The following is a 20,988-nucleotide window of genomic DNA, read 5'->3' as shown; positions in this document are numbered from 1 at the left end:
AGAGGAGCCTCTCCTAAATCCCCTTGTAAGCTCCATGATTTGCATCTGTGTCCATCCTGTAGGTTTGGATGCTTTCAGCCCTGGTCTTGCCTTAGCAGTTGACAAGTTTCAAGTACATACCTATAAATGTGGTGCTCAGAACCTAAACAGAGGTGGGCTGAGCACTTTGGTTGTTCTCCAGAAGACTAACCCTGTTTGTTTGTTAATCTGACTCTTTTTATCACCTCGTTTGCCTACGAGAACTGATTTCAAACCAGACAAGACTGTAAACAAGAGCAGCAAATGGTACTTGAAAGCTCCCGATGGGCTTTTTAGCCTCAATGTTCCCATTGTTCCAGCCTGTGAGGAAGCAACTGGAATTACGGCTGCATGTGTCAGACGGGACCTTCCCAGCTTCAAACCCTCAGGGCTGGGGAGCCTTTTGTTTACAGATGTAAAACCTCTGCCTGCCTTTGGCCTTCCTGCTCCCCTCACTAGATAACCTTGTTCAGTACAATTTGCTTAACTTTGTTCTGAGCTGTCAGCAGTCCCCTCTGCTCAGGAGGGATCCTGAGGGGATTAACGTTAACACAGAGGCTTTGACAGACCTTTAAACTCAATACACAGATGGAGCTGAGCTTGACACTAACAAACCGCTAAAATGACCCATCTATTTGGAACAGACGTTTATAAGAGTTTACGTATTTTCAAATCATTAATAGCTTGCATTGTGAAGAATCATAGAATCAAAGAAGCATTAGATTGGCAAAGACCTTTGAGATAATCAGTTCCAACCATACCTGTCCATTACTAAATCATATCCCTAAGCACTTCACCCACCCGTCTTTTAAATACCTCCAGGGACGGGGACTCGACCACCTCCCTGGGCAGCCTCTGCCAGTGCCCGATAACCCTTTCTGGGAAGAAATTTTTCCTAATGTCCAACCTAAACTTCTTCTGATGCAGCTTGAGACCATTCCCTCTCGTCCTATCACTAGGGAGAAGGGACCAACACCCATCTCTCTGCAACCTCCTTTTAGGTTGTTGTTGGGAGTGATAAGGTCTCCTCTCAGCCTCCTCTTCTCCAGGTTAAAACAAGCCTAAAGGACTTTGGGAGGGATGGATGTGGCTGACTTACCCACTGCACACAGCAAACAGCAGTAACTCCTCAGTCCCTACTGGAAATCCATCTCCTTCCCAGTTCTGTCCAGCCTGGCTCCAGAGGAAAGAGGCTGAAAAAACAAGGGAAACAACTATAAATTCCCACGAGTGTCCAGTGGGGTAGAGGACTATTTAAGATACTAGGGAACTTCAACGTTTTTCTATTACAACGGTGCAAGGAGTTTTAAACTGTTTTCTGCAGAAGCTCTCAACTGTCTGCTCTAGAGACTGACTTGATTTTGGCTAAAATCACCAGATCATGCTGTATATGGAAATGCTGTGCAGTGCCTGGCCACACAGGGGCTGATCAGCACAGAATTTACCCTAGTGCAAGCAAACCCAAGTAAAGCTGGGCTGGATTTGGAAGCCATTCACTGAAGTAAATGAGAGTCTTTATTCAGTAAAATAAAGTTTAGCTCCACATGATTGAGCAATCCCAGAAGTGCAAAGACAAGAACAGCACAAACCCAAACACTTCTCAAGGGTAGATTTGCTAATGGCCTGATTGCAGAGCTAACGCTAGAAATAGCAAATGAAGTACAGTCTGTGAACTTCCCTATGTTTCTGGCTTATTGACATGCTCAAATCAAAGTCTGAAATTGCCACCCAGCCCTTCACAGGCTGCGGTTAAAGTAACCCTGCTAAATCCAGCTGACACAGCTTACGTGAATCAGCCCCCACAAGCATCAGTCATCAGGCAAACCCCTTCTTCATCCCTTGGATATATGAAGCGTCTAAGGTTGTTTTCTGGAAACGTTCCTGCACCTTCACTCTTCTCCAGAGGTAGGTATTTGGGCTGGAAGGTCTCCAAATAATTTAAATAATTGCCTTTCTAATTACCTTCTCTGTGGGAGATGAGGGGAGCTGGCTAGGGACAGCATCCTGCTGGAACCGCGATGGCTGCTTGGGGAAGGTGACAGACATAACCTGCCCTCCTGAGCAACCCCAGCAGAACAGACCTGCTGTCTGCAGGGCCAGGGGACATTGCAGTCTGAGTTTTCTGCTGGGATGAGCCATTACAGGAAAGCTATCATAAATACCAAATGGATCTGTTTTTTCTTATATACTACCAGCTATAACCTTTGCTTAAGCAAAAAGCCTGGAGCACAGATATTACAATGGGAGACAAAAAAGACAAAAGGCAGTTCATAGAATCATAGAATCACAGAATGGTTTGGGTTGGAAAGGACCTTAAAGCCCATCCAGTTCCAACCCTTCTGCCATGGGCAGGGACACCTCCCCAGGCTGCTCCAAGCCCCATCCAACCTGGCCTTGAACACCTCCAGGCAGGGGCATCCACAACTTCTCTGTGCAACCTGAACCATTGTCCCACCACCCTCATTGTGAAGAATTTCTTCCGAATGTCTAATCCAAATCTTCCCTCCTTCCAATTTAAAGCCATTCCCCCTCATCCTGTCACTCCATGCCCTTGTAAAAAGTCCCTCCCCAGCTTTCCTGGAGCCCCTTCAGGTACTGGAAGCTGCTCTAAGGTCTCCCTGGAGCCTTCTCTTCTCCAGGCTGACAGTTCAGTTGGGTTGAAGGTGTTTCAAATGCTGCCTTTTCCCCCTCAAACTCAGAGCCTCTTGCCCCACCAGCTCCCCATGGAACTGCACCGTGTCCCAGCACCTGCACAAGCACCAAACGCCTACATCTCTGGCCTCTTATCCCAAAAGCACTAACTCAAAGGTACTTAAATAGCCACTTAATTATGAAATTTCAGTACATTTAGACTGGCTTTGTCAATGCACTCTCATTTTTTATTCTGTAGACATGTCTACGTGAATTTAGCACCACATTAAAATACGAGCCTTCAGATTTCTCAACATCCATCACAATTATTTATTAAGCGTGAGATCCAGCACTGCGCCAAGACCCACGTTCAGCTCGCAGTGACTGATTAAGCTCCCTGTGCCTAACTCCCACTCGCTTCATTCTCTGCCTCGATCACGTGAAAACGCTGCTCACCGAGATCAGTAGGGCAGCAGTTTATATTAATATCCAAAGAACTTTTATAAATGGTAGCTTTTAATTAGTTTTAAGAGCTTTGCTTATTATTTTTGTGTGACTTAATCCACAAACAGCGCATGGGGAACTAAAAATGTTCGTTTGTCTCCAGGTGAAACGTGGCTAGATTTGTAAGACAAGCTGGTTTGTACTGCTCGGGTAACACTTGCAAATGCCTCCCCCTGACAGTCACCCTCCTCAGTGTAAAGATGGAGCTGAACTGAGCCAAAGACTTGCATTCTGTGAGACTCATCTGCACCGCAGCAGCTCTACAGCTGCACCTTTGCATAGATACGTACACCTCACACGTCAGTGAAAATGGGGTTTCTATGCTTTTCCCTTTTCTGGCAGGGGTGGCTTTGTTGTTCAAAGGGGAATTTCACCTTTGATAAGGAAATTTTCAGATGGGTTTCTTCTCACTGATACAGACACTGATGCCTCCTCTTCTCCCAGGTGGGAGAGCAGGGCCACATCCCTCGCTGTGTCCAGCACCTGGGGCTCCATCGCTGGGGACTACACGCTGCAGACACCCCCTCCCCACTTCACCCAGCTTTTAAAATGCTCAGATTCAGGTCCAGGAGATGAATTTACAGTGCTGGGTGCTCCTGGGTGCTGGTTTCCACAGCACCACCACAGCACCTTCAACAACAGCACTCGGATACTGCTGGAACCCTGTACTGCTCCTCCCCCTGCTCCCAGCCTTTGCCTGCCCCAGGCAGAGAATTTTCTCTTCCAACTGTGCCACATCACTGGTTTTTCTGTATAATATTTGCACCATCTTGGAGCTGAAACCCCAGAAAACCCCAGATGAAAACCCCAGCTGAAACAAGCAGTCTAAGTTTGATGTCTTAATTAGATCTCAGGCATTTAAAAAGCCCACAAAAACAGCAGAGAAACATTTTTACAGGGAATTATTTCAGATTAAAAGTAAATAACAAGACAGGAATGAGCTTCTGTACATAAAGTCAGGAGAATCGTGGAGAAAGACAAGCCCCACATTGCTGTTAAACCAAAGCTGCACCTGAGGTGAAAGGCCAGAGCTTTTATCCACTTAGTTGCCAAGCCTCTGGTCTGATGCACAAGTATAAACCCATCTGCTCAGCAGGCAGCACGTAAGAATTGAATCCATTAGTGCTACATTCTGTGACTTTGGAACCTTTATGCATTTGGAGGAAATCATCTGCATTTATTACTTGCTTAAGAAAATAATACTACCTCTGGCTCATTTTCCTAACAATTAATTCTTCAGTTTGCTTCTGTAATAATTAATCAAAGCACTGCCTTCTTAATGGAATGCAAAAAAGTCCCACCCGTTTATCTATCCCATAGCAGCAAAATGGCATTTGCTGTCTTAAGCAGGAAATGAGCAATTTAAAAGGCCACAGGAGGTTATTTTTTATTTCCCTCACTCCTCTGGAATAATAAACATATCAGGATGCATGTGTTGTGCGTGTTGATTACTTGGACAATTGGATGTGAGGCAAATAGTCATTAAACACAATAGCTATGGATGTGTCCTTTATAATTTGAAAAATTCCATTAGCTTTTCAAAATAACTAGGTTTATCTCTTTTCCAGAAGCAAAGGGCAAGGAAAAACCTTTTAAATTAATCAATAAGAAGCAAAATAAGTTAATTTTCCCAGACTGCTTCAACATGAAGGGATGCAACAGCACAAATAGATACAACTGATCACTTAGCTAGGCTAAAATTAACAGTTGTTAATATACAGTATTCATCGTATTAATTCCAACCTGTTCAAAATCCCTGTCAAAAACACTAAGTGAAAAAGACTAATACCTGAGATATCACAAGGAAAAGAAACCAAGTAATTACTGAAAATTACAGAGCATGCATACAAAATAACAGCAGATAAATGGCTGAGACTAGCAAGAAGTATGTACTTGTACTGAAGTATTAATATTGTTTGGCTTGTCAAGGACACTGGCACAATGGAGGTTGTCTGCAATAAAAACAAGTACTTGGCAGGGCCTTTTGAAGGATACGTGCCTAATCTAGGGAGTGAACTTCAAGAAAACCGTCACAGCCCAAATAATTTCTCTGCTGCACCAGTGTTATCTTGCCCTACACATGTTTTTGGGTTCATAGACCTCTTTGGCTCTAAGGGTCATCCCTGCCACCACTGTTAGTGATGCTCCTTGCAGCGCCTGTGTCTTGATCTTCACAGCACCACGGAGCATCCCGGGGCAAGGGCACCCAGTGGGTCATCCCTTCTCCACACCCACAGCCTGACGCAAGAGACAAGAAATGCCCAGGGCAAATGCGGTGGAGATGGAGAGCCACCAACTGTTACTAGATAACTGAAATAGGAGCATAGCCATAAATACATCCCAGCATTCCTTTAGGAAGGAAGTAAATCTAAGATGGTTAGATTTCATAATTTATGCTATCGGGAAGCATTAACATAATCATTAGCAAAAAACCATATTCACAATCTCTACTAGATCATTATTAAGAAATATATGAATAAAATTACAACTATGCAGAGCAAGTAATTTTATCTGCATTTGTTCTTGTTGCTGGGCCTTGGACATAAACAGTTTAAAGGCATCCATATTCAGTTTTAGCAACAGTGAAACAACATTCAAATGGTCCAAAAATTAATGAATTAATGAATCCTCAACATAAGAAGGATATGGAGCTGTTGGAATGGGTCCAGAGGAGGCTACAAAGATGACTTGAGAGCTGGAGCACCTCCCATATGAGGACAGGCTGAGAGAGTTAGGGTTGTTCAGCCTGGAGAAGAGAAGGCTCTGAGGAGATCTTACAGTGACCTTCCAGTGCCTGAAGGGGCTACAAGAAAGCTGGGGAGGGACTGTTCACAAAGGCTTGGAGTGAGAGGATGAGGGGCAATGGGTATAAAGTGGAGAGGGGCAGATTCAGTCTAGACATAAGTAGAAATTTCTTCATGATGAGGGTGGTGAGACACTGGAACAGGTTGCCCACAGAAGCGGTGGCTGCCCCATCCCTGGAGGGGTTCAAGGCCAGGTTGGATGGGGCTTGGAGCAGCCTGATCCTGTGGGAGGTTTCCCTGCCCGTGGCAGAGGAGTTGGAATTGAATGATCTTTAAGGTCGCTTCCAGCCCTAACTATTCTATGATTCTATGATAGATGCTCACAGCACATAACAAATCAAACTACTTCTCAGTTACATTTTAGACGCCAGTTGTGTTGCTTCTGCTCCGGCCACAGTAGCTGAAAATCTCGCTCATTTGTGTCCCTAACCAAAACAATTAGCCTGCTCTTTGCTCCACCTGAACCGCAGCCCTGCTTCACGGCAACAGCAAGGAGGGAGGGGAGAAAAGCCTGTCAAACAGGATTATACATGGAAAAAAATAGCTAAGTGGATTTAAAATTGCAACCTGTCACTGCCTCCTGCAAGACATTTAGGAAGAGCTGGAAGCTAGAGTAACAATTTTATCTGAAACACAAAACCTAAGGAAAAAAGAGAAAGAAGACTTGTGGGAGGAGAGAGACGGACCTGGCTGGGGGCAGAAATGGCCTCAGCAGTCCTGAGAAATGGGGGTGATGAGAATGATGCCTGTAATTCCCAGAAAGAGAATAGCAAAAGACACAGGGAACAGAGATTTTATATCTATACATCTATAAAATAGGCCATGTATCCATATAAATATTCAATATATATTGTTATATATTGAATTATATATAGTAGAATATAAATGAATATTACATATATAAATATATAACCTGTAATATATATTTAAATACATATTTAATATTTGTTTATGTAACTATATAGTGCCCTAGTGTGTATATATATTTTATACACATCTAAATGCACATATCTATAACTTCCTTAAACAGAATAGTTCCTATGATTGCTCCTGTGCTGGCACAAATAATGATGCTTCCTTCCTCTTGGCCTCCTTCCTTTCCACCCCAAAAGGCACTTGCAGGCAACTTTAGGACATTTCAGAAACCTCCAGAAATAACTCACTGAAGATAAACACAATTTAATTCAGTGCTCAGATTCTTCCATACCCTCTTAAAATCAAAGCAACCTCTTGTGGCTGGTCCAGGAGGAGAAGGCAGTTTGTGGACCAAGAGTTGTCCTTGACTGCAGAAATGTTGCCCCCGCTCGTGGCTGTGTTAGGAGGAGAAGTCTGAGGACTGTGACTCCCCATACTCTGTGTCCCAGCCACTACTATTAAAATAGACTAGAATATTGTAAAAATCCTTAAAGTGTCTTAAAATGTGTATGATGGGGAAAAGATGATGCTTGAGCAGAAAGAATATGGACATACTGGCAGTTACGTGCTGTGGGGAAATAAAGTAAGAACTCTTGTTTCCAAAGATAACACGAAGTGGTGATAAACAGTGAAGGCTCATGTTTTACATTCTCCTTCCATGAGGTTTTCAAAAGAAAGACATAGTGACAGCACTGGTGTTCTTACAAAATACAATTAGAATATCTTTATCCTGGTCAATGTGCATATGAACTTTTATCTTTTGAAATTTGTGAGCTTCAGGCAATTTGAAAGCTTCCCCTCTCGGCCACAGCCAGGCATTCTTGCGCTAAATGAGAAAAGAAAGGATGCTACCCTTCCATATGAAAAGTAATTAAAATCCTATTAGAAAATGAGAAAGAATTATTAAACCTACTGTTCAGAGACAGGAAGCATGAAAAACTCTCAGCACGTTGAAGGTATTTCCAGGTTAGAACTAAATAATAGTTTGGACAAGCTCTATAAAACCACAGTTCAAGCATGACGGAGGTCTCCTATCTAGACTGTGGATGAATAAAATTTGGAAGTCTATAATCATAAATGAGCATGATCCAGGCTGATTTGTAAGGTAGGGTAGATGCAAGACCACCCTGAACCATCTGCCAACTCACTGTTCAGCGGAGAGGTGTCCCCTCTCCCATGGCTAAAACACAGGTTTTGGTAGCTCCATACACTGCTGGCCAGAGCAGGAATCCCTGTGAGGCTTTTGCTGGGCTGGAGGCACTGCGGGAGCAAAAAACCTCTCTTTTTCCTCTGTGCAGGTACTTAAAAGGTTCTATTTTCTTAATGATGTGGCCCAATAATGAGAACATGAACTGGTAACAGAAATAAGAACATGAGCAAACCCCGTGCCAATGCTTATTAGCCTGTGTTCTTCTACCCCCACATCAGGATCTACAGGAGAAAGCCTGAATCTCTCAACCGAACCCCACTGAAGTAAACAGGGTTGAGCCACATATATCAGATTACAGGATATTGGTCCTGAACTAGTCTTGAACCAATGATCTAATCCCATTACCAATCCTGTGAGTCATCCAGCTCCACCAGGAGAATTTAAAGTATTTTGTATTTAATTAAAACATACAGGAAAGGCATAGTGTGTTTGCAATACACCCTCATTACCTCTGCAGATGTACTGATAGCGGAAAGAAGTCTTACAAGTCTCGGACCTCTCTTGCTCAAACTGAAGATGTGAGAAAAGAGCTGTTGGTCCTCCACTAGACTGGGTTCTAGCTTTGAATTCTCTCCAGGCAAACTGGTGTTGAGAGATAGGGTTTCACTCAACTGTTCAAAATCCCTAGAAACAGTGGTATCTGACCAGGGTTCCTCATGGCTTTGAGGGATCTACAGGGGATCTGCACTGAAGAAGCATAAAACTGGAAAGCAAAGACAAAATACAGTCCTCAGGAAATAACAAGTACCAGCAGCTCCTGGGTCTAGTTTTACAGCTCTCTGCATGAAATCTCATGGATTCTATCCAAAACAATGAAGGACGAGAGCCCATTCTGTTACTCTGTGTATTGCAATAGCTTCCTCCTTGAGCTCAAACTGTCATCTTTTTATGAGCAAACATCCCAGATCACTGAAAACGAGTCTCTTGAGATACTCAGTACAGAGGAAAAAAGGAAATTTAAAGAAGCATTTAGTTATTTCGGCGAATACTAATGCTATTTCATAAAATAACAGCAGAAAAATTTTCTGCATTAGAAATTTCTGGATAAATCAGTTTTAGAAGCTATTATGCAATTATTTTACCACAATCACCTGTTTTTCATTGGTAATTGCTGTGCTAACGTTACACTCCATAATCGCCATCCCTGGTAGTTTTCCTGTCTCATCCCTTCACATGCATTTTGTTGGTAATTTTGCTCAGTGGCTGAGGCTCCAGCTCTGTTCAGGCTGCTGCCCTTTCCGTGCAGATTTTTACAACGTATTAAATGAAACAAGTTACAGGCACAGTCTAAGTGGTTTTATGTCAGACCTTGTATCCCCTCCAAACTCAAGGCTGCTTACAGCTCCTTCAAGTGTGTTACACAGTACTGCACAAACCTGCTTCTTGCTAGTCTCAGCCATTTATCTGCTGTTATTTTGCATGCACTAAGAGTGTGGAATCAAGCCCTAACAACTCTGACATCATCAAAAGTAGGAAAGAAAAACAAAACCAGAAGCTATAAGCACTTTCTCACTTTGAATGTTAGACAAAATTACTGTCAGCCACTGGAATTTGGAAGGACGATGCAAGCACTGATGCATCTGCCACACCTCCTCGTGCCTTCATCCTGTATAAAACTGGCTGCGCTCAAGGGCAGGGCAGGACCAGCTCTTGTTTTTACTGTTCAGCTGAAAGTGGTCACTTTGACTTTGTGTTTTGCGCTATGAGCTAAGTGGACAGTGTGTCCTCTGTCCTCTGAAACGGTTCCTTTGTCATTAATCAAATTCAAATGTATGCCTCAGCTGCTCTCTTAAATTCTCATCCATGAACTATGAAGCAGCAGTGGTTATCTGCTGAATTAAGTAGTTCAGCTAAAAGAATCACATATATTGTTTCCAGTCAATGAACACTATGAATAGGTTTTGTGTAAAATTACTGGGAATACATAAGCCATTCCATGTTATGGAATTTCTTATCCCAAACCCTATGTGAAATGAAATTTGTGTTCAGATACTGACAACTGAATCATAGACTGCATTTATACAGTATTTTACATATATTCAAACTGCCATAAAAGATTAGCTAAGCAATAGATTTCCTAAAAAGTGCCCTTACAACAGGCTCAGCATGTGAAATGCTCAGGACCTGCTGTCAATGTTTAAATATTATTTTCAGGATTTCATTGCTTATGAGTTCAGATACTGGCATAGCTGTAACATTCAGTAGCTTTTTACATAGGGTAAGTAGGCATAGGAACAGTGGCTTGGTCTTTAGCTACGCTGTACTTTTAAATGTTAATTTTACTACTAATCTGTTATTTAAAATACGAAGATCACAGAGTAGGATCATGGTACATCTGGAATAATGAGACAATACTACAGTTTACTAGGGTTTTGTCAACATTCCACTGGACTCTCACTCCTTTTTCACAATCTGTTCTTTCATACTTGATGTTCAGCAAAGGAGAAGCATCAAGAAGCCCCCTCCATCCCCCAGCCACTACGCACAGTCCCCACGTAATGGCCAAACTGTTTGTGTCACTGCTGCCTCCTGACTAACAGGCAAATCAGGGGAGATGCAGCTGCTGGTGGGCTCCGAGGCTTACAAGGGTCAGTCAAATCCAGTGAAACTCCTCCTTGGGGGAAGGTTCCGTGTACTGTTAGCTGAAGGCCACTAATATAAATGGGACATGGAAATATAACATGAATTCCTTTGCAGTGAAAAAAGACATACTTTGAGTGTTTAGCTGTACAGCAATAGATAATCTGTCCTAAACGAAACTTAAAGACCCTCTTGCGTCCAGGGGAACTCAAACTGCTCCTACAAGAAAGACACTGAGGTGTTCTGCCATTCTCCACAACTCCAGTTAAAAGCAAAGGCAGGTCAAAGCATCAGACTGTGTAGAGGCAACAGTGACAGGGTAGGAACCACAGAACGCAGCCAAGTTCAGGGGAAGCACCCCATCCTCTCCTTCCACCACCCAGCACAGCTTCCAGCTGCAGCTCTTTCCCTCTGCCTCTTGCGGGATGATCTGATTTTTGTAACAGCATCCAGTAATCACTTCTACCAGAGCTAGTGATAAGCAGACTTGGTTTAAATGCAATCAATTTATTAATAGATGCCAATCTTCTAATGACTGAGCGTGACAACTACATGCTGAGAACCAACACAGATCTCCAAGGCAAAGCCTTCCAAAGCCACAGGGCACACGTTTGTCAGTGTGCTGAGTTATTCTCTCCTTGTTCGTTACTGCAGAAGAAGAGAACTGCATTGCTGGGGGGATTCCCAGTCCCTCCAGCTCCCAGCTCTCTCCTCCTCCCGAAACAGGCTGCTTTGGTTTGGTGCTCAGTGACCTTACGTGGCACGGCAGACAACCACTTCGTACTGTTGATGTTTAAGTCATGGTGCTTTGTTGTTGTTGTTACTGGTTAATTCTGTTTATTGGTCCGGAAAATCATAAGATGTGGCTGTAGCTAGCCTGAGTCAGCACCACACCTTAAAAAATGTCTCAGGTATTACGTGCTCTCGCCTTCTCTCCGCTCCCTGGAGTCCCAGAAATGGCTTTCAGCCCTACACAGGAGGCATGACTCATGTTTTCGGGTTGGTATTTATAGCCTGCTAACTGCAGCACCCAGGTACTGACATTTCGGCACTCACACCAGGTACGAATCTGGCAGACAGAAAGCAAATACGATGCGCACTCGCTAAACATCGGTAGCTGCACTTCCTAAAACCCTTTATCCCTTTGCTGTCAAGCCTTGCCAAGTCAACCAGCTGAATAAGCCCAGCCAGGAACGGCCGGATCAGCCCCTTCCCCAAAAGCCGGAGCCTCACCCTAGCTGGAGGGGAATGCCTGGACCAGTCACACGTGGAATGAGGATCACAAGCCCTTTTGCTTCCAGTTAACTGAGAGTAAAACTAAATGGGAAATTTTTATAGTTACCTCTTCTTCGCCAGCCTGCCACAGCAGCCCTGCCAGGGTGAGGGAAGGACTCTCTCTCTCTCCACACGAGAGCCTTTAATCAAGAGGACTAAAAGGCGACTTAAAATCATTCTTTTAAGCAATGACAGCGCAGAACGTGTTCATGATGCAGAGAACAGGCATGCTGGTTCCAGATCTCAGTAATCATGAGACTCCAAACCCTCCTCCAAATGCTTTTCCAGGCTGTGTAGACCCTAAACGGTTCTTGCTTTAGGTGTTACGCACTACAATGCCAGATGACTTAATTAACAAAAATCAACAACAGAAGACTATTTTTAGTTGATTTGTCACTGAAGCCATGAATATCACACAGAGCTTACTTGCCTGTTCTCACGAATGTATTTGCTTATATTTGCAGAATGATTTAATCTGATGTAAACTATGACATTTGTTGTTTGCTGCACAAAGACAGACACCCAGGCACTGGTTAACAATGAAATCAAACCCGACTCTTACACATGTATTTGCATTAGTCAGTCACCCCAGTGTCAGCATACCTGGCTGAATCCTACAACGCTTCATTAAACAGTCTGTGAAAGCGTCTAGAAGATAATAACCTGTTGAGAAACTTCTTAAGTGAATCCAGACATAGATATGACCCAACCACAATGCACACAGTTTCCATTTTTGTTCGAATAAGTGGCCACACACTGTGAGTGGGAGCCAGTGGATCTGATATATTTTTAACCATAGAAAAGCTTCTCCTGCATCCCCTCTTTCCCACAAGAAAGCAATGTTGATATATTATCAAGTCTGCCATAAAACTGGAAGACATATAAAAAGATTTATAATGCAGTTCATATTTGTATAACGCCCTGAACACCACAAGTCCAAATATGAAGACTGCCGATGCTACCAAGTTGGTTGCCAGCACTCTGGAGAACAGAATTGGAATTTCAAGTGATTTTGATAAACTGGATAACGGACAAACACCTGAGCCTTGGATCCCATCTTTAATGGTGCATCCAGTTTTCATTTACAGTTTGCCACCACACAAAAAGAATCTGCTCACAGGGTGACGTGGCCCCACAGGTTTCACTAGTGAACAGAGTGCATTAATAAGATGGAATAGATCCTAGGACCAGATCTCTTGTTTGCTGCTTGCAAGTAGGGTAAACAACTAGAATTCAATCCTATCCTGGGGAATATGCTCCTTGTAAATAATATAACTTGTAAATAATATACCACATTACTGCCATTTAGACACGATTCCCAGGTAAGCCACAATCCACTTGAAGAACCATCAAGAATCTGTCTCTAGGAGCCTACTGCAGGTCCCTCACCCTTGTTAAGCGATGGACTACAAACAGAATGAATTGATGTTTAAAATAAGCTTTAGGCTGGTCTTCCCAGTGTATTTTTCTCCTGTGATGAGACTGGTTTGGAGTGTGTTTTACTGATACATAAAGCAGTAGAGTGTCACCAATGGAGGCAGTGACACCGATAAACTGCCATCAGCACTCCTGCAGTATCTTCTGGGTGCTGGTCTCTTCTCCCAAGTGACAGGTGATAGGACAAGGGGGAATGGCCTCAAGCTGCACCAGGGGAAGTTCAGATTGGACATTAGGAAAGAAATTTTCATTGAAAGTGTCATCAGGCACCGGCAAAGACTGCCCAGGGAGGATGGAGTCATCATCCTTGGAGGTATTTACAAGACAGGTAGATGAGGTGCTTAAGGATATGGTTTAGTGGCAGATAGCAATGGTTGGACTTGATCTCAGAGGTTTTTTCCAACCTGGTGATTCTATGATTCTTCCTGGAACTACCCACAGGAAAATAAAGTATAGAGAAGTAGAAACACATCTGCGTTCAGTGAGTGATAATATTCTGTGTTTACTGTTGCAGTTACAGGCCTACAGCACCGCAGCCCCAGAAAAATCAGAGCTGTGGGTTTCCATGATGGGGCCAGGAGTCTGCCTGCCAAGAGCCGGCTGGGGGATGAAGCCCTGCGGGAACAGTGTCCTGACAAGGCGTGATGATAGCCAGCCTTCAAACAGATTCTCCAAGGGCTTGTGATCACATCAGCATTCCTGACTGCCCTGGCTGACAATATCGAACATGGCTTACAGATCAAGTAGCATCAACATCATTCTGTCTTATCTGTTCATTCTCATGAGGTCATCTGTCAATACCAGAGAGCTTCTTTGTGCCGTGACTTGGCCAGAGTCAGGCTGGGTGGGGTTATCTGCAGAGGCCAGGTGTTGCAAGACTTCCTTTGCTCCCACATTCACACTAATCTGGCCCAGCAGCTGTAGGACTGAAAGATGAAACGGTATTTAGGCTGGTGACACAATCAGTGGTCAGCCACAATGATCCCTCCAACCTTGACCAGCCAGAAACAACAAAAGTGTTAAGTAAGCTATGAGCAGCAGCCCTTTTAAAACAATCGAGAACCCTGGCATTTTGTTAATGTGGAGGACTTCAAGAGATTTGAAGGCTATTGAGGATACAAATGGCTTATGTCAGTCTGAGCCTATATTAGGTCTTAGTTTTCTCTCAAAATCCTCTTATCTCCTTTGTTGATGTGCTTACCCCCAAATTACTTCAAAATACTCAAATGCAAAATTCCACACACAAAGAAAGTCAACAAATGTTTTAAACCCAATGTTTTCAGGTACCCAAGAGGTAGCAAAAGAACTGCTGGTTACATCAGAAGTGTACATACAATATAAAGATCAGTGCAAGCTTCAGAGCTGAAGTGACACCACCCGTTCTAAAATCTGGTCTTACGTATTCTTTGCAGATGACTGAAGAGTGAAATTATACAGCTCGCATTGAAATGGTTTTCACTGACCTGCCATGTGGTCATCAGCAAGGCTGCCAACTCTGGCACAGTTGTTCCATAAACCGCCGTTGCCCATATGGCCACAGAGCTTGCAGAGATTTGCTGACCTTGCAGGCTGCCTGTGTACTACAAAATAAAGCTCAACTGAGCAGGCAGTGCCTCTTGTCTAGTTTAATCTCTTTTCTCTTGCAGTCTGAAGGACTCAGTCAGGGCGAGGCCATGGGATCTGTGGCTCACCCATCTTCCTGAGACCTAGAGATGCTCAGTCCCTGAACGCCTACACTGTAAGTATTTTATGAGTTCATACCAATTTTTGGTAAGCTTCTGCAAGTCATCATTCCTGAAAAGGTCATGTGGGGATAGATTCAGAGAGCAAAATGTGCTTGTGGAGCAACTTTATCTTACCACAAATACAAACCCAAAAGCAGGCAAAAGGCCTTGATGGTAGCTCTGTAGGTTTATTTGGTTTTAAGCTCTGATTGTTCACTGATTGCTATGCGGTCCTTGCTAAACCTGGACACACAAACTGCAGCTTGTCTTCTACAGCCATTGCCATCAGAGAAATGCTATTTTAAGTCTCCATCAGCACTAACTGATTTGGCTTAGGACCCTAAAGGATAAAATATGGTAACAACCAGTCACTCAGCTAAACCTTATTGACCTGTCAGGAGATGCGAATTTATACAAATGTCCCTGGAAGTTGGGTAAAGGAAGTTTTTCCATAATTTGATTTGGTTTGTTGTAACCAGCGTTCCTAACTTGACATCTCCACTTTGCAGTCAGCATAAACATTCACAGTGCATTGTATCAAGCAGCCAGAAAGGAGAACTTGGTTTAAGTACATTCACTTTGCAAACACCTACTGTGATTCAGGGCTTAGCTTCCTCCATTCCTCTTACAAATGAATCTACACTAGAGGCTACAAGAAAGCTGACAAAAAAATAAAAAATAATAAAAAAAAAGGAATCTGTGGGCAACCTCCTCGTAGCTCAGGCATTTCTCTCAGTTTCAGCTGCCAAAGGGCGTTTGGGGCAAAGCTAGCTTGCTCTGGGCAGCCGACACGCAGCTCACGGCACAGGGCAAATTGTGGATGGAACCAGGGGTGCTCTAGTCTCCAGGTGCTTGATCTGAATTCAGGAACAGATGTATTGTTCACACAGTTTTTAAAGTGTAAGAGAAATAATGTCAGGAATAGAAAAGAGTTTACCTTGACAGACCTGTCATGATAAATTAAACTAGAAGCAAGCAAGCACTGGCAGCTATTAACGTCTTATTTGCTATTAAGGTTAATCAAAATGTGCCACAGAATGCTGTTCAACAGACAGGGATTTGGATTAAATGATGTTCTGTGGGAAAATGCCATGGTGTCTATGGAAAACTACAAACACCTCTAAAAATGAAAAGCTTTTGTGTGTTGTCACTATGATTAAATCACTTTTTCTGGTTAATGAATGGAGTAAGCATTTTTATTTATCTTGCTCTGGTACAGAGGCTGGACAGGTCCACTTGCTTCACCCATCTACCAGCCCGTAGCTTACGCCAGTTCCTCTAATCTACTTGATGGCTACAGACTCGCTTGTGGGAATCACCTCCCACTGCACAACATCCATGAGAATTCCTGGCAATGAAAAGGGAATGGAATACAATTCCAGTTGTATCTAGGAGACTTCTTTCCATAGATGTACTCTCATCTTTTAAAATGAGAATGTGTTTCTCTATTAGTTAGGGGAAAATATCCCCAGACCTCAATAACTACTAGTACTTACAACCCCACTTTTACACCACAGATCGGAGAGCAAAGTCAGGCTGTTACAGTGATTCCTTGTGTGGAAAAAAAAAAAAAAACCACAACCTGGTGACCTGCAAACTTCACTTTCTGCTTCTTTAGGACTTGTGGAAATCTCTCACTTCGTTTATGAAATATGATATGACCACAGTGGGACGTGTTCATTTCTTGCTGCCATCTGACAGAAGAGTCTGTTAGGTGAAGCTCTTTGTTTCTGGTCAGGAGGTGGAGGATTTAAACAAATTAAACAGTGAAAACTCTCCAAATTCTAACTTTTTTTTTTTGAGTGTCTGAACGCTATTGCCAGCAGAGTTAATACTACAATGAGATATAATACCACGAGTCAATGAAGAAACTGAGTTTTTCCACAAAGAGCCTTTTGCTGCAGACAGGAAGTTTATTTTTTGAGTTAGTCACCGGTTTCACTTCATGCTGATCGTACCATTTTCATTAACATACAATAGCGCTCTTTCCCTGCAAGTGCTATCAAGATTTCATTTACGGTTCCAGCGGCTGTTTCACTACACCTACACACAACTTGACTGCTGCACACGGGAACAGATAAGTTTCTCCCTTTGTTTCATATGCTTACCTAAAATCCTAATCTTTATCACCCTTGATGTAAACTGCAACTATGGTAAATAGAAAGGGGTTGATTATTAATAAAGAATGGGGAAACGGATCTGAACTTTGATAATTATGCATATTTTTACTAGAAACATCACATCTGTGAGTGGGATATAAACATACCATTGAACGTATTCTTTACAAAGAAAAAGAAAGTGGCATTATTATACCAATTCAAGTGAGATGATACGTAATAAGTTCTGGCAGCACAGGCTATTTTTTCAATAGTGCCAAGATGTCTCACAGAACTTTTGGTGGAAATAATGAACTTTTTATTCTCTGTGTGTGTTACTTTTTTTCCCCTATTTTATTTACACCCACCAGCAGCTGCTACCATTTCTTAAAAAAAAAAAAAATGAAATTTGAGGATTCTCCACATGAGAAACGTTTTGCAGAGGAAAGCCATGGTGGGGCTCAGCTTTCCGACGACATGCACACTAGACTTGCTAATACAGACAGGCAGGAAAAGGATGACTCCGCGTAAATCAGTTCCTCCTCAGGAAGTAGCTGGCAAACGAGAGACTGCTCAGGTGGTTGAGTCAGAGGAGAAACCAGCTCATCCGACTACAAACATATCCAATTTCAGCATTAAAGCAGTACCTTTGGCCTGAGTCACTTAGCAATTTGTCTTATCAGTTTCTTCCTGATTATCTGGGTGTTGAGCAGATGGAACAGTTTCACTTATAATAAAACTAGTCTACCCACAGAATTACCCTAATTGACTCTCTCATTTAACTCCATATGTAGACATTTTGATCCGAGAATAAGAATACCTAATACCATTGGATTAAGATAAACAGCCATTAGGCAATCTTGTTTCAGATACCTATTCACAAATAGAATCATAGAATAGTTTGGGTTGGAAGGGACCTTAAAGATCATCCAATTCCACCCCTGCCATGAGCAGGGACACCTCCCACTGGACCAGGGGCTCCAAGCATCATCCAACCTGGCCTTGAACATCTCCAGGGATGGGGCAGCCACCACTGCTCTGGGAAACCTATTCCAGGGCCTCCCCATCCTCACAGTGAAGAAATTCCTCCTTATATCTAGTCTAAATATGCCCCTCTCCAGTTTATCCCCATTGCCCCAAATATACAGAATTACCAAGAATAACTCACAGCGCACACAAGTTATATATTTCATTATGTTCTGATCAGTACTTAGATTTACTGGCCTGGGAAAGAGGAAGGATGAAGAAGAAGTAAAGATAGGAGCACAGAGGTCTTCAAACCCCCATTGCCAGGATGTGGACAGATTTTCAAAAGCAGTCAGCTGCTTCCACTGTTATTCTTAAAATGAGTTTATACTGCCATGTAAATCTTTCTTGACAATTTTTTGCTTAAAGCTTGCCAGCAAATTGTTAGGCCTGAGGTCTGAACCTCTCTCTTGTGCAGAGCTCAATGCACTATCACTACTCAACAGGAGCAACTCAAATTAAATAAAGGAAACCTAAGTATTTGTTTCAGAATAAGAGAGAAACCGAATGTCAGTGCCAGTGTTATTGGATACCATTATGACAAACATAAAAAAAAAAGGAGAAAGAGGAGGCTTCATTGATCAAATAGCCACACAAAATCTTAAAAATGCAACTGCTTATCAAGTAGTTATTAAAACTTGCAAACATTCAAACATGCGATTAATTCAGTTGTTGTACTCAAGTCACTTTCTCCTTCCCCAGCCCCTGCCAAGGGATCCCCAAATCAACCTACAATCATCCTGCTGTTGAATCCGAAATAAAGACTTCTTTGATTACCACTGATTTAAAAACTAATTCATGCCCAGAAATCTTGTTCCATTTGATATGTTGAAAATGAATAAACATGGAAAAATTTCTCCAGATTTGTCCCATGCCAGAAAAGACTTAGTGTAATTCTGTACTTCGAACTCTTGGAGATTTCATCATCCTAGTTTCCCTCAGTAATTATTCGCCCTTTACTTTCAGGTTTATTGCTAATATTACTGCCACGTGCTATGGTAACAGTATGGGAGTGACAGAACAGCATCTCTGCCCCAAAGGATTCTGAATCTTCTCAGTTTAACTGTTTCATAGCAGATTATGGACCATTTAAGCCACTAAAACTCAAGTGAATTGTAACATCTCTCCTTTACACCCAGGGAACATTTCAGAACTATCTTTGCCCATGACTTCCCTCAGGATTTTCTCAGCAGCAATGATGAATTAAGGCATTCTCAGATCTTTTAGTTCTGCAGAAAATGAGGATCAATTCACTGTTCAGCTCTTTGCACTTGGCCCCTGTGGCCCATACATAAGGGGTGGGAGATGCAGATCATTTGATTGTTGTAGGGTCCACTTACACCACGAACCTTAAAACTACTGCTGTACAATTAAGAGCAAAGAAGAGCATCAGGTCCTTTAATCACCATTGCCACAGAGGAAAGAAGGGGAAAAAAAGCATACAGAACTGCATCTTCATGTTGAAATGAAAGGTGTTATATAGATACATATTATGAAACTATTATGAAAAGCGCTTTTACCTCAAACATTAAAATATGACGTTTAGTATTATTTGTAGCCTTAAAATTCAATTATCACCGTGCCTTGTTAGTGCATGGCGGAGCGCTATGATCTCAGAAGAGTCTCTTTTACAGCCTCAACAGCTTCCCACATACTAATAAAAATTATTTAAATGAGTAGGCACTAACAGAAGCCAGGGAAAATCAGAATGAAGGCTATCACCTCTTCTCTCTTGAGCATTACAGACTTTCAGATTTGCGATACAAGCACATTCACACCTCACCTAATTCTGAGCATATTTACAAAGTGCCTGTTTTAATCAGAGCCACACATTCCCTACAGATTCCAGCTCCGTTTCATTTACAGAGCTCAGCCTCTCCAAAACTCAGCAGTGTACAGCCGCTGGGCAGGACGTATCTTGCAACTCACCCCACTGCTCTCATCATTGTTCTGTTCCATGGGTACAGAACATATTTTCCATAAAACACTCATCCTAAACAAGCTCCACGGTACTTAATGAGATCTCGGGAAGCTACACAGCCCTTTGCTAACACTGACCTTGGCTGGGAGGTAATCCCATAGCTCTAAGTGCTTTGGCTTTGCTTCTTCAAAGTGGGAGCACCAGAGGAGCTGGTTAGAAGATCCTTTCAATAACACCAGAACATCTTTACCTATTTTTATTGTGCTAAAACTTGTTGTTACCAGACACTGAGAGACTTCCACGGTCCTGAATTTTTGAGTATCATATGTTACTGATTTAAACCACGCTTAACTTCAGTCTTTGTCTATAATAAGTGAAATACATTTTTGGAAAAACACAAGCCACCTAACCCCAGGCTGCTCTCTAGTTCTACAATGCTGATACTCGCACAGACCATAAGTAACCATAACAGGAGCAGCCAGTGAGTAGATCTTTCTAAACCACGCCAAGAAACAATCTTAGCTTGTAAGAGTAGTTTTACCAAGCAAGAAGAGCCACTGAACACAGTAAAAGCTAGTTACATATGTAAATATTGTCTGGCAAATTGCTTAGTAACCAAATTCATACTTTTCAGCTGATTTTTATTTCAACATTTTTAAGATGGCATCAAATCATCTTGAAGCTGCTTTTCATAGAACAACCAGGTTGGAAGAGACCCACCGGATCATCGAGTCCAACCATTCAAAAAAAATTTTAAAATATACTTGATAATTTTGAAGATCACATTAATACAGCCAAATGTCTGATAATTACATTTTGCCTAGATTCTGCTGTATTGTAATGTTCT

General features: G+C 42.4%; 1 long non-coding RNA gene across 4 annotated transcripts in view; it reads right to left on the bottom strand.

Annotated features, from left to right (window-relative positions):
• Window positions 1–20,988, bottom strand: part of LOC138724914 (uncharacterized) — a 50,752-nt gene that overhangs the window by 27,338 nt on the left and 2,426 nt on the right. For all 4 annotated transcript variants that reach the window (XR_011338126.1, XR_011338125.1, XR_011338124.1 and 1 more), the window contains exon 3: window positions 1,118–1,211. This is a non-coding gene — a long non-coding RNA (uncharacterized lncRNA). The remainder of the gene's footprint in view (window positions 1–1,117; window positions 1,212–20,988) is intronic.

The sequence above is a fragment of the Phaenicophaeus curvirostris genome, chromosome 10 (assembly GCF_032191515.1).
Source record: "Phaenicophaeus curvirostris isolate KB17595 chromosome 10, BPBGC_Pcur_1.0, whole genome shotgun sequence".
Taxonomy (NCBI): domain Eukaryota; kingdom Metazoa; phylum Chordata; class Aves; order Cuculiformes; family Cuculidae; genus Phaenicophaeus; species Phaenicophaeus curvirostris.
Note: the sequence above shows the minus strand (reverse complement) of the source record. Positions and strands in the feature narration are given on the sequence as shown.